Here is a 16,802-nt window from a genome sequence, read left to right as displayed (position 1 = left end):
TGATGGCAACACAAATTATATGTATGTTATTCCTATTATTTACAGCTTAGATGATTTTATTATAAAAGAGGTGGTACAGAACAATTGGAAAATGCTATATAGGCAAGACAATTGGTAAGTATCAGAGATTTATTCACAACAGTGTAAATCTAAAATCATTATTAGAGCAGAACTTTGATAGTGATGCAGTGGTTGCATTGTCACCTCACAGCAACAGGGTCTCTGGTTCAATTCTCAGCTCAGGTGTCTTCTGTGTGGAGTCTACGTGTCCTCCCTGCATTTGTGTGGGTTTCCTACAGGTTTCCTCCCACATTATAAAGACATGCATCTGGAGCATTTCTCCCTGGGCCTTTGCTGAAAATTGGCTTCATTCCAAGTCGGCTTTCCTGGTAAACAAATGTTAAATAAATAAAATAACAATATTAAGCCAAACAAAACTTTGGGTGTTTTTGCATGTGGAATTTGGAAACAGTGTAGCTTTATTAGCAATATGTTAACTATTAATCTACCATGTATACAAAGCTAAGGAAAGATCCACGTGTAAACCATAAACTTTAGTTTACTTAGTAATGTGTGAAGTGAAGTTTTTTACCTGGGTAAGACTGATTGTATGTTGGATCAACAGATTTATGAACATAATTATGCTCTTAGAAGATCAGACAACACTAGTGCCTTAAGTACCTACTTAACAGAATGTGGTACCTTTAAGAAATGTGTGTTTTTGTATTAGAGGAAGTCAAATATTCAGGGAAAGGTGGTGATTTGGCCACATTTTAGAAACAAAGGAATTGTATTGGAAAATACTAATAAATTCCATTAAATATCCATGTATTATTGAATGGTCAATATAAAATGTTTATTAAAATTAAAAACTTATCAGTGATTATTTTATTTAACTTTATTTTCAAATATATAACAAGTTGATTTTGACTGGTGAGAGGTACTTGTCACTCGTCTTGTGTACATTAAGAAGACGTTGAGGCTTGGGTGTTCGTTTAAGTAGTTTATTGTATACAAACACATCAGGATAGATGGCATGAACACTGAATTTTAACAAACTATCTAAATAACTGACTGGCTACATACATGCATGCTCTCACTCTGGCTGCTCACTCAAAATGGCACTCTTGCTTGCACATGCTCAGTACTTAGATGCATGCGCCCACTGACTGGAATGCTTCTTAAGGGTACATCACACACTCTGATCTACATTCTCCCTCTTTACTGAGCTGTCTCATACAAGCAATGACATTTCAATAGGCATGCAATTATACAGACACTAATAAAGAAAGGAACAGTCATGTCCAGGTTGCCGTGTATCTGGAACTAGGAGATGCAACCTGATCTCGTAACAGAATAGTTAGGACTGGGTTTAGCAACGGGGACAGTCACTGGGGAATGTTCTGCTTGGGGACCCCCAGGGATTTTCTCAGGAACAGGGATCGCTGATGGAATGTCCTCAGGAACATTGGACAGGTCACTCTGAGAACTAGAGTCTTTGTCACAGGCAAGATGAGGTAACACTGTACTGGTTTGGGCACTGGTAACAAATGCTTCCAATTCCATCTGAATTCATTCCATTCCTTGTGATTCCACAATGTATGATCTTGGCTCTTGACACAAACTTTTCACAAATTTGACATCTGCATCCTCACTATCTCCACTTTTTTCAATGAACTGAGTGGTTTGCTGATTTTATCATAGCAGGACTTCTGGGATAAATGCTTCTTCAACAGCTGAGCTTTTACTTCTTTGTTGTCTTTAACACATGGAACCAATAAATTACTGCTGATTAGTAATGTGGTTCTGGTTTGTCTTGACATAAATCTCTGGGCAGGTGAACCAAGATGATTATCACAAGGAATGTTTCTGAGATTTAGTAAGTTGAGAAAAACATCAGTATTGTCATGTCTGGATTTCTCTAACAGCTGTTTTGCACTTTGAACTGCATGTTCAGCCAAGCCGTTTGACTGAGTATATTCAGGACTACTCATAATATAAACAAAGTCCCATGCTTCTGCAAATTTCTTGAACTGCTGACTTGTAAACTGTGCATCATTGTCAGAAATAACTCCATGTGGGCTACCATGGATCGAAAATTTTCTCTTCAACTTAGCAATGACAGCACTGGAAGTTAGGCTGGAAAGCACATCAGTCTCAAACCAATTTGAATAAGAGTCTACTAACACCAAGTAATGTTGACCATTCCACTCAAAGATATCTGTGGCTACTGTCAACCAAGGTAGTTCAGGAATCTGGCTTAACTGAAGTGGTTCTTTTTGTTGATGTGGCTTTGTATTATTACATACTGATCAACATGAAAGTACTTTCTCGATATCTCTTGACATAGAAGGCCAAAATACTAGACCTCTCACCTTTCATTTGGTGAAATCAGTTCCCGGGTGGCCACAATGCAAAATCTGAATGTACTCTTGTTGCAAGGGTTTTGAACAATCCCTTTAGGACCTTTCATGATGATACCTTTGTCTGACAAATTCTCATCTCTGTAAGGAAACAACTGCTACACTTCTACTGGTAAACAAAATTGCTTTGAAGGTCATCCTTGACTGATAAAGAGGTTTAGCTTCTGGAGAATTGGATCTGAAGCTGTGTAAGTTCAGAGCTCATCACGATGTGTGTAAGAAAAAAATTTCACTTCCATAAACTCAGAATCAAAATGCTCATTGTTATGCTGTTCTGTATTTTCTTTTTCTGTGTGATCTGGATAAGGTATCAGCAAGATAAAGAAGTTTGTCTTTTGTGTAAACAAGACTGAAATTGTACTTCTGCAATTTGAGCATTACGCGTTGCAGTCTGGCAGGAGCTGTATGCATAGGCTTTCTCAAAATAGTAAGTAGAGGTTGGTGATCAGTTTTGATCTGAATAGGTCAACCATAAATATAATCATGAAACTTTGAACATGCAAACACAATTACCAAAAGAGCTTTCTCAATCTTGCATCTCAGTCTGGGTAAGAGTTATTGAAGCATAAGCTACTGGCTTACCCTCTTGAAGAATGACTTCAACTAGACCAAACTTAGACACAGCACAGGAAAAACTAACTGGTTTGTGATCATCATAGTAGCTGAGAGTTGGTGGACTAGCAATTTTCTGTTTCAGGACATCAAATACTCTTTGGTGTTGTTCTGACCATGGCCAAATTCCATCTCTGTGTGTCAGCTCTCTTAGCGGTGCTGAAAGTTGGCTTAAATCTGGAATGAACTTGCCTAGATGGTTAACCATGTCAAGAAAACATTGGAGTGCTTGAAAATTGCCTGGAGCTGGCATCTCAAGAATTGTTGTTTGTTTGGAAGGATCTAGTTGTAAGCCTGAACTGGTAAACAAGTGACCAACATAAGTAACTTCTCATGGCATGAATTTGCGTTTCTGAGGATTCAGCTTAAGATTCACTTCATGTGCTGTTTCCAGAACTTTCTTAAGGTTTCTGTCATGTTCGACTTCACCATTGCCTCCTACTAGAATATTGTCTATTTTAATAGCACATGGATAGCCCAAAACATTTTCCTCTATTGCACGCCGAAAAACTTGACTGGCAGAATTTATTCCAAATGTCATTCTCAGAAATCTGTATCTTCCAAATGGCATACAAAATATGATGCACAATAAAGATTTTCAGTCAAGCAAAATGTACCAAAATGAGCTCTTTGCATCTAAGACAGAAAAAACAGTGGCATTTAGCATGAGGGTAGCAGCCACTTTGACTGTGTGCATTGGATGTTGAGGCCTTTTTAATGCTGTGTTTAGATCTCTTGGATCAATACATATTCTGATATCATCTGAGCTTTTCTTATGAGCTACTGCCATGGAGGATACCAATTCAGGAGTCTCTTCTAGTGGTCAAATTACTCCTAGCTGCACCATTCTGTCTAGCTCAGCTTTGACTCGGTTCGGCATAGCTACTGGAACTTTCCATGCTGGTCTAACAATTGGGCTGACCTCTGGGTCTAACTTCATAGAGTAAACAACTGGTAGTTTGCCTAGTTTGTTTGCCAAAATAACAGCATACTCAGAAAAAATAGTTTGGGTGAAATCTGAGCTGTTGTCATTCAGGCTTACATGGTGGAATTCTTTATTAAATGAAAGTACCATTTTCAAACTGCCTCTGAGGCCTAATAATGACTGCACATGTCTCTTGACTACATAAAACTACAAGTCATAGGTGTTCCCAGCAGAGTAACATGAAAGCACTACTGAGCCTGCAGTTTGAATCTCTTTACCACCATAAGCAACAAGCTCCCGCACACTTTGTCAAATCAAGTTGCACTGTAGCTCTTACTCTAGCAAACATTTCTGCTGACATAACATTGCACTTTGAGCCAGTATCTACTTTGAGCAGTACAAGACTAATCCAAACAGTACAAAAGATTTTGTTCTTTGCCCACAAATCTACTGCATTGACTGTTTCACCAAGCACAGACACACTATCAACATAAAAAGTAGGGTTGCAGCTTTCTAATTGATCAACTTGCCTCTTGGAATGCTCTCTTTAAATAAGAGAATGTGCCTTATTTGATTTGCAATATCTTTTGAAATGATTCTACTTATTGCAAGAATGACACTGCTGGCCAAAAACTAAGCACTTTTGTCGTTTGGCCTCATGATTACCACCACAATTCTGACAGATGACTATGAGGTTTGCTATGGCCTCTGCTGAGTCACCCCTGTGCTTTGCTGTATGTACATTAAGCCTTACTGAAAGAGCTTTGAGTTTTACTGAAGTTGGGGCTGTGGCAACTCCACCCTTTGGCCTTTATCTTTTAAACTTATGCTGCATACTATCTACATGAGCTTTGTCACTGTGCCTTCCAGAGCTGTTCTCAGTTGTAAGCATACTTGTGTCCCTTTCTGTAAGTTCATATATCTGACAAATCTCAATGGCCGTATTTAACATCAAGTCACTGTCTTGAAGCAAAATTTCTCACTGTGTCATTGTTAATACCACACATAAGCCTGTCCTTTATCAACTCATCTCTCAAATCACAAAATCTCCATGTTTTAGCCTTATTTCTCAAATCAGTTATATATGCTGCAAAACTTTCACCAGGCTCTTGATCTCTTGTGTAAAATAAGTGTCATTCCATTGCAATATTCATTTGGGGGTTACACATTTCTCTAAATTTACATTTTAAGCACTCAGGTTCTTCCCGCATTTCAGCCAGTACCACAATGTGGCGGTCTTCCCCCTCCCCTGCAAACACAGGAGGTGCATACACAAATTAACTCTCTCCTTCAATGGCCTCTGCACCAGCTAAATTAAGCAAAATAAATGTTTTTGTGCATGCATCTTTTGTAAGAAAAAAACAGTCTGTATATAAATACCATATTCCTGCTCAAATACTCACCAATTTTCTGCAATATGGTTATCAAGCACAAGCGGTGCAGGTCTGCAAAAACCTTCTGCCATGCTCACAGATCATAGTAAAACACAATGCAGTCTTGGCTCTTGTAATTATGTATGAACATGCGCACACACACCTCGTACTTGTAATAACAGTCAAATACACAATAAGCTCTTTGAAAGACTGCACTTTGTGAAATATTCTTTGAAATAATTGTACTTTGCAAAATAACTGCACTGTAATACTGCACATACTGGCAAACATGTTGCACACCGGATACTTTAAACAGCTTTAGTTAATCTGAAAAAGTAGTACTTAGCAAAAAAATATATGGTTGTTTTCCCTTTTTTGTACATTTTATGCGATTCAGATGTTGTTTCAAATATTTTCATAATTATTTTGAATAATTTTATCAATATGTTGCAGTTTCTGACATTTCATTTAATAAAAAATTCATTTTGAGTGTTCTGAATTTTTCATTTTATATCTGTAGTGAAAGATATCATTTAAGTGAGTTTTAGCACCTGTGATTTATTTCTGACCTGTTTTGCATGTTGTTTGAGCACTAGGGATGATCGACTCCTATATATTCCTCCACTTCTAACTGGTTGCCTCATGGCTGTGATACTGGATCCAATTCTGCCACCATGTGACTCCTCTTGTGTACATTAAGAAAATGTTGAGGCTTGGGTGCTCATTTAAGTAGTTTATTGTATACCAATACATCAGGATGGATGACATTAACATTGCACTTAAATTAACTATCTAATTAACTGACTGACTACATACATGCATGGTCTCACTCTGGCTGCTCACTCAAAATGGCACTCTTGCTTGCACATGCTCAGTACTTAGATGCATGCGCCCACTGACTGGAATGCTTCTTAAAGGTACATCACACTCTCTGATCTACAGTACTGACATCAAGATTAATGTTTCATATATATATATATATATATATATATATATATATATATATATATATATATATATATACATACATATATATATATATATATATATACATATATTACATGATTGTGAGTTCAAGTTTATATTAAAGAAGTCCAATAATAAAACAGAGAAAATTGCTAAAATTCATCTGATTGTTGAGTGGTCATGTGGTGGTTTTTATTTGATATGGTTCACCAGTTTTACACTTTTTTTTACATTATTACATATGGTTACCAACTTAATTACTCAACACAACCACCTGCATCTTGCAATCAAAATCTGGCATAGTTCACACCTTTAGATAAAAACAGAAGCATTAAACACAAATAAATGTACTTACTATGGTATAAACCTGAGTTGTGCTGTACAAGCTTTTAAATTCTTCTTTTTTTACATAGAGTCCAACATGGATCATTGCAAATATATACAGCATACAGATCTGTAGACAAAGTATTGTATGGAGGATAACTGAGTTAAGTCCATGGACAATGTTTAATCTTAATCATATGATCACCATCGTTAGAAGGCAGAAAATAGAATCAGTGCAGGAAAGACATCTGACAAAACTTTAAAGAATTCTAAAACAGCTAATCCACTGTATGATATAAAATACATCTTATTATCATCTTTCTCATCTTGTTGTCTTCACCTTTAAGACTCTTCCTACACCAGTAGAAAGGTATATAGATGCAGTATATTGATAGATAGACAGACACAGACAGACATATAGCAAGAGAGTCAGATCAAGACTCTTCCTACTCCAGCAGAAAGGTATATATATATATATATATATATATATATATATATATATATATATATATATATATATATATCAACTGATAGACAGACAGACATAGACATAGACATAGAGCAACAGAGTCAGATCAGTGTGTCAGTACTTAACATTGCTTATTTAGAGCACATTGATTCTTGGTACATGGGTTTGACTACTGCTTGGGCAGATACTGCTTCGGATTTTTTTTTTTTGCTAGATCCTTCCATATTCAGAAGGCGTATATCAGGTGGACTGATGTAAGTTCATGAATATAGCATGTGTGTGTGTGTGTGTGTGTGTGTGTGTGTGTGTGTGTGTGTGTGTGTGTGTGTGTGTGTGTGTGTGTGTGTGTGTGTGTGTGTGTGTTGCAATATCAATACAGAGCTATTAACCTTTTACCTCCAGAATTAGGGACAAGGCAAAAATGATTAGGTATATGGCACATTTAGGGATACCTTTTAAATACCAATACTCTTAAATTAGGACATAAAATATATCCAATTTTAGGAGACATAGAACAAAATTTTGAGAGACAATTAGGGTTTTCCTTACAAATTAGAGACAGCTAAAAGTGAGACAAACTTAGTAACATCTTTAAAAAAATAGAGACAGCTGAGAGGTATAGAGCAGTGTCTTGTCATGTGCTTACTTATTACCTTACAGGCATTGCCTACATGGATAATGTACAGCAACTCTGACCTGGATGGCCAAGTAATGAAATGGAAGAAAGATAGACAGATAGAGAGATAGAGAGATGGGTAGCTAGATACATAGATAGATCAATAGATACAGATAGATAGATAGATAGATAGATAGATAGATAGATAGATAGATAGATAGATAGATAGATGGATAGATTTGTATAACTAGACCATTAGAATGTAATGTTTCAGTTGTCATTGCATGCTATTTTGATACAGCCTTTGCTCTTTTTGTTACCCATTACTGGGTGTTTTATGTTTAGTCCCCCTCTCCAGTACTGTCATTACGAAGTTTTCATTCCTGAAGTTTCTTTACTAACTAGTATAAATGAGAGTGTAAAAGAAGCCTGGCTCTTCCAAATTCATTCTGATAACCTCAGAAAATGTAAATACTTGCTGCCTAAGTATCTAAACATATAATGTAAGTTATTGGCTAATTTTAAAGACTAATGGCGACCACTTGCAAGAATAAGCAGGCTTCTCTTCAAGTGAACCCCATGCTCCCTCTGAAAACAAACTGAGATTTGCTTAAATAATTCAATAAAACATTCAATGTTCTGCTGTAGAATACCTCAGAATCATAAGTTCAATGATGCCATGAACAGGAACACCCCTGAATATCACATTAGGCAAATTGTTTAACTATGGCTAATTTCTTAGCTCCACAAAACTCTCCAATGTTGTCCTTTTTGCTTTCCAGTCAGATCACTTGGCCATATTAAAATATTGAAATTCATGTTCCTAATCCCCTTTTCACATGTACACTTCACCAATACTAAGTGTTCACTTCTTGCCACTGTGCAGGCAAAGAATGCCACTATCCCCTTTAGCATTATATTTTAGAAATGGAGGTCTGCACAAGGCACTAATACTTTCCACTGCACTGTGAAGGATGCTAGCATTTTTCTGACTCTACTCTTGGTGTCTAATAGACAAATGGATTGGTACTACAGATTCATAGTAATTTGGAAAGATACAGCTGTAATAGTACATTTCTCCACCATCCATACCTCTCAACTGCCCAGAATTTCACAAAGTGTCCAGATTTTTGCTTATATTTTTGGTTGTTACTCATAAAGTGTATGGATTTCTGGTAAATCATCAGTGACTCATGTCAGTAAATACACATGTGAGATTCAGAATTTATATCCTTCAGAAAATACATACAAATGCAAAACCTGTTCTTATGGCAACTTTCTAAGTTTATAAGAGCAACATTTAAAATCTGCCCCTGATTTTGAGCCTCCCCCACCATAATTTTTTGTTTTGTCCAGATTTCTTGTAATATGTTTCACACTGAGCTAATCGAAGGAAGGACACTGAGCAAACTTGGATGTATAATATATAACATTAAGTATCCTGTTTTTTGCTTATTTTGTTCCTTATTTCTTTGTTATTTATAGCACTTTGTGTACTGTATATTTTTCTAGCTAGTTTCAATGTGTGTGCGGTATTAACTGGAAATTGTCCACTTTTATTAAGCATCTGTTGGGTTGTTTGTTTCTGATAACTTGTTGCAGTTAAACGCTTTCTCTAGAGGCTCCTTTAGCTGTTTAAAACTTTCATTTAAAGGCTCACTGCTGCTTTTCTGCTGTGAAAAACATTTCTGCAATTTGTTTAAGTAGTGTGGATATGTGTAGCATTATCCATATTCAGACTTGTATTTGGGTCTAGTGTTTGTGGAGGCTGTGTGTCTGAGCACATATTCAGGGACATCTTGGTTTAGCCAAAGCCATCAGGCATTTCAGTGAGAGAGAATTGTTTAAGGTCATTGGCTGACTGAGGTCACCTGGACTACAGCTTAGACTAAGCACCTCATTGGTTCTTTTGAGCTTTTGTTCTTAAAAGTTGTCTCAGGTTTCAACTTTCTGTTACCTAAGAAGTTAAGTTGTGAGTGTTTCTGCCATTTCACATTGAGCTAATCGAAGGAAGGACACTGAGCAAACTCAGATCTGTAATATATAACATTAAGTATCCTGTTTTTTTGCTTATTTTTTCGAGTTATTTATAGCAGTTTGTCTACTGCATACTTTTCTAGCTAGTTTCACTGTGTGTGAGGTATTAACTGGAAATTGTCCACTTTTATTAAGCATCTGTTTGGGTTGTTTGATTCTGATCTCCTGCCAAGGAGAGTGTCATATAACTTGTTTGCAGTGAAAAGCTTTCTCCAGAGGCTCCTTTATCTGTTTAAAACTTTAATCTAAAGGCTCACTGCTGCTTTTCTGCTGTGAGAAACATTTCTGCAGTTTGTTTCTACCTAAGTAGTGTGGATATTTGTAGCATTGTCCATATTTAGGCTTGTGTTTGGGCCTAGTGTTTGTGGAGGCTGTGTGTCTGAGCACATGTTCGAGGACATCTTGGTTTAACCAAAGCCATTAGATATTTCAGTGAGAGGGGATTGTTTATGGTCATTGGCTGACTGGGGTTACCTGGACTACAGTTTAGAGTAAGCACCTCATTGGTTCTTTTGAGCTTTTTTTTAAAGTTGTCTCAGGTTTCAACTTTCTGTTACCTAAGAAGTTAAGTTTGTGAGCATTTCTGCCATTTTACACTGAGCTAATCGAAGGAAGAACACTGAGCACATTCAGATCTATAATATATAACATTAAGTATCCTGTTTTTTTGCTTATTTTTTCGAGTTATTTATAGCACTTTGTCTACTGCATACTTTTCTAGCTAGTTTCACTGTGTGTGAAGTATTAACTAGAAAGTGTCCACTTTTATTAAGCATCTGTTTGGGTTGTTTATTTTATTATTATTTTACATTTGTTGACCGAGCTAGTCTAGCTGGATACATGTCCATTTTCAGTACAGGCCCGGGGAGAAAAGCTCCAGGAAACATACAAAATTAATATAAAAGTCATAACAGATCAAACTAAAAAAAAACAGTTATTGTTACATAAAAACATTAGTTTTTAAAAAGTACAAAATACAATACTCATAGTGAGCATAAGATGAGCAGTAAGCAGCAAAGGGTAATATACAAGAGCGGGTACAATATACATATATACATAAATTTTATTTACAATAACATGGTATATTTATTCTTTAAGGGTAAGATTATAAAGATGTAGAGTGATAATTAGTGTAAAGGAAAAAAGTTAGTCAGGGTTAGTACAGGAGCATAGCCAGTGTATATTGAGAAATAGTTTTAGATTCCTTTTAAAAAGTGAGAGAGAAGTCTGAGTTGTGAGTTCAGTGGGTAGTAGATTCCATAGTTTTCCAACAGTGTTAGAAAACAGGGAGTCACCTGCTGAGTTGTTGGATCTGGAAGTATTGATCAGCAGTTTGTTTGAGGAGCGTAAGTTCTTAAGATTATTGTAAGGTGTAATGAGGCTAGAGAGTATTGGAGTGTTGCTCGGTTGATACAGGGTCTTGTGGGCTATAGCAAGCTGGTGAAATTGAAGCTGGTTAAGAAATTCTAGCCAGTCAAGTTGTTTTAGATTCAGACAGTGATGAGTTCTGAAAGGAGAGCCTGTAGCAAATCTAGCAATATTATTATAGGATGTTGCCAGTTTGTTGAGATTGTTTTTAGAAAGATTAGTGTATATAGGTGAAGCATAGAGTAGAGTGGATATTAAGTGAGTTCTGGCTATAGTGGTCCTAGCTACTGGTGTAAGAAAGGGTTTGATTCTGTAAAGGGATCCCAGTTTTTTGTTAACTGATTTTATTGTACTGTTTATATGAGTATCAAAGTTGAGGTTGTTGTCTATTGTCATTCTAAGAGTTTAGTGGTTAGGTCAGGAGAAATAAGAGTACCATAATTAGATGTGAGTGTAAAATGTATAGGGATGGACTTTCGGGTTGGTGTGTAGAGTAACAGTTTAGTTTTTTGGGGGTTTAGGAGGAGGCAGCAGTTTGAGAACCATTGTTCTACGGTATTGAAAGGTTTTTGGGTAAGAGACTGAAGTTCACTTTGAAAAGTGGATGAACAGATTATAGTAGAGTCATCTGCATACTGAATGCAGGTGGTGTGTGGAATTGCTGATTAAAGGTCATTGATATAAATGGAAAATAGGAGTGGGCCTAATATGGAGCCCTCTGGAACACCAAGGGAAATAGGAAGGTGATTAGATAGTTTATTTTGCCAGAGTACAGCCTGCTGTCGGTTTTCTAGGTAAGATCTGAACCAATTCATGGCTAGAGGATCAAGTGAAAGGGATTTCAGTATGTGTAGAAGGAGATGGTGATTAACCATGTTAAAAGCTTTAGATAAATCAATGAATGCTGCAGAGGAAATAATATTTTTGTTACAGTTTTTGTTGATACAGTCTGTGAAGGATAGCAGGGCAGTGGTGGTACTGTGGAAAGGTCTGAATCCATGTTGACAGTTGGCAAGTAAGTTGTTATGGAGAAGGTGGTTAAGTAGTTGCTTATGGATGCACTTTTCCATTATTTTTGCAAGAGGAGATAGCAGAGATATAGGACGAAAGTTAGAGAAGTCATTGGAATTCCCCCCTTTATGTAGTGGGATGATATGAGAAATTTTCCAGATAGATGGGAGAGTTCCTTCACTTATGGTTCTATTGATGAGAATGGAAATGGAACAGGCAATGGCTTTAGCTCCTTTTTGCAGGAATTCTGCCGGGAGTTGATCAGCTGAGGGGGTGGTAGGTTTTAATTTTTGGAGAAGGGAGCAAATAAAGGAAGTAGACTCTGGTTGTAAATGAAATGATGGGGGTGGGTTTGTAGTAGAAGTAGGCAGATTTGAGGTATCAGGAGATCGATGGCTAGCAAGAGTGTGGATGGCGTCTGTGAAGAAAGAATTGAAGGCATTAGCAGTATGTGTGGGATTCTCAGGGTTAGAGCCTAGTGGGTTGGGAGTGATAGATTGACCTGGGTATAAAAGTTTGTTAATGCTAGTCCAAAACTTTTGTGGTTCCTTGTGGTAGGTTTGCTGTAATTTGAGGTAAAAGTTCTTTTTGTCTAACACGATGGCTTTTTTGTATTATTTCTATGTTTTCTAAAGATTTGGTGATCTGTAGGATCCTTAGTAATAAGCCATTTTGCCCAGGATTTGCTTCTGAGAAGGATTTTTTGCCTAGTATTATTAGAGAGCCAAGGGGCCGGTTTAGCTTTATTTCTAACAGAGCGTTTTGGGGCGTGGTGGTCCAGGATGGCTAAGAATGTGGAATTAAAGTATTCTACTGCTTCATTGAGTGGGAGAGATTTTAATGGTGACCAATTACATTGTTTGAGTTCTGTTTGGAAAAGTTCTGGGTTCAATTGCTTTTTGGTGAGTACTGTTCTGAAAGTGTTAGGGAAAGTTAGATTGGTTTTATGTCTGTTAATATAAGTTAGTGAATGGTCACTTAGGTCATCTGGGAGGGTTCCTGCTTTGTAAGTTTGATGAGGAATATTAGTAAGTATCCAGTCCAAGGTACTTGGATTCTGATCTCCTGCCAAGGAGAGTGTCATATAACTTGTTTGCAGTTAAAAGCTTTCTCTAGAGGCTCCTTTATCTGTTTAAACGTTCATTTAAAAGCTCACTACTGCATTTCTGCTGTGAGAAACATCTCAGCAGTTTGTTTCCCACCCTCCCTTCCTATTTGTACACTTATAGTTGGTGGCTTTGCAGTTGTCTGTCCCTACTGTAAATTTGATCTGGACACACCTCCCAGTCTAGTGTTATTACCTCATTCTACCTAATACAGGGAGAACATTTGAGAAGGCCAATCCACTTAGTTTCTGCTCCTCCTTTCTCTTTCCACTTAAAAGAAAAAAAATTCTAAGCTTGTTTCCTGCCTTTCCTGTGGATAGTCTAGTCTGAAGACAGATTTGCTGTGTCCTGGACTGTTTGTGGGCTTCTGAGCCTCCAAGCCTTTCTGTGCTGGAGGGAAGTCTTCTAGCTTAATTTTGTTTCTCAGAACTAGCCAGTTGTTTAGTTTCAGCATGCAAGTCTGTTTCTTTATGCTCAGCACTTGTTCAGAACTCATTGTAAACACTAAATAAGTTACACATTACTACAGCACTCAACTTTCCTCACTTGTCTAGAGGAAAACAGTTTCTAGTACTTAAGAAGTAAGCACCTATCCAGGCATGTCTAAGGGTCAGCTCCTGGTGATTTCTCCTGTCTACCTGATGAATCTGGGCATCTTGGGGTAATGCAGCAATTGCCTCATGTACAAAGACAACCCTCTCCTCCTACCACCCAACACTACAACCTGTGAGAGATGCACTGATATAGCCAAACTGGAAGCAAAGCTCTCTTCACCCAAGACTGGACTAGACAGTTAAGAGGAGAAGTTAAAGCACTTGCACCACACCACACTCATCACATAGTCCCTCAAAACCTACACCACCAAAACACACACATAGAAACAGAAAACACACACCTACATTCACAGAGGTTCTCAGTAAAAACCTGCCCAAGCAACAGGGACCTCCAAAGCAGAAACACAAGCAACCTCCACCCCCCAACGCAAAACAAATGACACATAGCCCACAAACTCAGTGTGCCACTCAACCACAGCCCATAAGGCATAACAACGTACCCAACACTGTAGTCATAGGTGACTCTATAGTCAGGCACACTGATGTTCCACTCACCAGGCTAAACAAGGAGAAAGTTACTGATAGCTGCCTGCCGGGTGCCAGGATCTGCCACATAATGCATGCACTCAAGTCATTCCACAACAAGTACAAATATGACTCAGTCATTGTCCATGTTGGTGTGAATGACCTGAGACCTACCTCCCTAGACTACATGAAAAGGGACATGGAGGAGCTGTCCAATCTTGTAGGCCAGGCAGGTATGACCCTAGCCCTGAGTAGCATCCTGCTATCACCCAGAATGATACCACAGTACAAGGACAAAATGATTGACTTCAACAATTGGCTAAGCTTCTGGTGTCATTCTAAGGGGATCCAGTATCTGTCTGTCTGGGATGACATGATCGACAAACCATGATGCTTTGCTAGAGATGGCCTGCACCTGTCAATCCTGGGATTCAAGATACTGGCTAAGGCTCTAGCCACTCCTATAGTGCCTTTTTTAGGCAAGGTTCAAATGACAAATTCACCACCATAACAGGTACAAGCAAGCAAAATCTGAGGGTATTGCTACTCAATGCTAGAAGTCTAAACCTAAAATGCAATCATTTGAGGCACTCCTTAAAATGGAGAACATCAACATCTGTGCAGTGACAGAGACCTGGTTCAAGGCTCCAGAAAGTGCCCCTGCATTACCAGGCTATAATTCATACCACACCTTTTGGCCACCTAACCTGGAATGAAACACTAAAGGCGGAGGCATGTCCATACTCATTAAGGATATCCACACCTCCAGGCTAGTTGCTCAGCATAATGCATCTGAGGTTATCCAAGTACAACTAACTCTGGGCAAGACCACAATCCAAATTGTTGCTTGCTACAGATCCCCCACCATGCCCCAGGATTCCTACTCCTCATTTCTTGATACACTGGAAAATATTAGGGTACAACCTAACACCCTAATAATGGGCGATTTCAACTACCCCACCATTAAATGGGAAAACTACTCATGTACCAATTCTTGTGCTCAACGTTTTCTGGAATTTATAAATTCCAATGCCTTGGATCAACTTATCTACACCCCCACCAGGGGCAGCAATAGACCTGGTTATTACCAACATGGGCAACCAGTGCTCCACACCAGATGTCAATTCCTCATTGGTCAGATCCGACCACAAGCTAATCACCCTAGACATCCACATCCCACCCCCACCCCCACCCCCATTAGGGAAACCACTGTAAAAAATTTCTCCAAAGCCAACTTCACGCTTCTTAAGACAGAAGTGGCAAACTTTATGACACCCATGCTGATGGACAATAGAGGTATGACTACTGAATCCTACACAAATGCACTTTATAAGCACTTACACGAGTGCATGGATCATGCAATCCCTAACAGAACCAAGATGCTATCCTCCAAAAAAAGGAAGCCAATCTGGTGGTCCCCTGCCATAAACAAACTCTACAACAGAAGAAAGAAACTGTTGCAAAAAAGAGTAAAATCCCATGATTGGAGGAACTCCCTGGTTAGCCTCAGTAAGAAGCTGAGATTCCCTCATAAAATCCTCCAAAGCTAGTTACAAAAACAAAATTGCCATTGACTCTAAAGACAATCACAAAGCATTCTATAGCTATGTCAAGAATCTCAATGGCAACACTCAGATCTGCTCTGAGTTACAACACAATGGCACTAAATATACAGAACCAACTGATATTGCCAACATCCTGGCAGATAGGTTCAGTGCTAACTTTACCCACCCTCTCATCCCCTAAAGGGTCCATCTCTATACTGGAAGAATGCAAAATTCCTGTAATCACGGCTGCACAGGTAAAAAACACACTCACCAAAGCCAAGAACACAGCATCCATGGGACCTGACAACATCCCAGGTTGCGTTCTACATGAACTACAGAATGAACTGGAACCCCAAGTACCATGTTCAATCATAGCCTCACCTCAGGCTATGTGCCCACTAAATGGTGCACAGTGACGGTTATCCCACTCCACAAAGGGGGAGCCACCACGGACCCTGGAAACTACCCCCCCCCCATTAGCCTGATGAGCTTGGTCTGCAAGGCAATGGAATGTATCATCATGGAAGTTATAAACAATAACATTGGTAATCTCCAAACTCTGGACCCCACCAAGTTCGGGTTTGTAAAAGGCAGATCATGTCTCCTAAACCTGATAGACTTCTTTGAAGCGGTCACCAAAGCCGTAGATGAGGGTAAGGTGGTTCACACAGCCTATCTAGATCTCGCCAAGGCTCTTGACACCATCCCTCACACTGGAATTATAGATAAACTCACTAAACTAGGTATACATCCCTATGTCACAAGATGGGTTGCCAACTGGCTCACTGACTGAACCCACACTGTGAAAGTAGCAGACTCCAAATCCGACTTCAGACCAGTGACAAGTGGAGTACCACAGGATTCAGTCCTGGGTCCTCTCCTGTTTGGTATCTACTTCTCTGAAGTATAGGCTAACACAAAAGGTCTTTGGCTAATGAAGTTCGCA

Source organism: Protopterus annectens, chromosome 6.part0 (assembly GCF_019279795.1).
Source record: "Protopterus annectens isolate FY-2018-M chromosome 6.part0, PAN1.0, whole genome shotgun sequence".
Classification (NCBI taxonomy): domain Eukaryota; kingdom Metazoa; phylum Chordata; order Ceratodontiformes; family Protopteridae; genus Protopterus; species Protopterus annectens.
The sequence above is the reverse complement of the archived record's forward strand: the minus strand, read 5'-3'. Positions refer to the sequence as shown.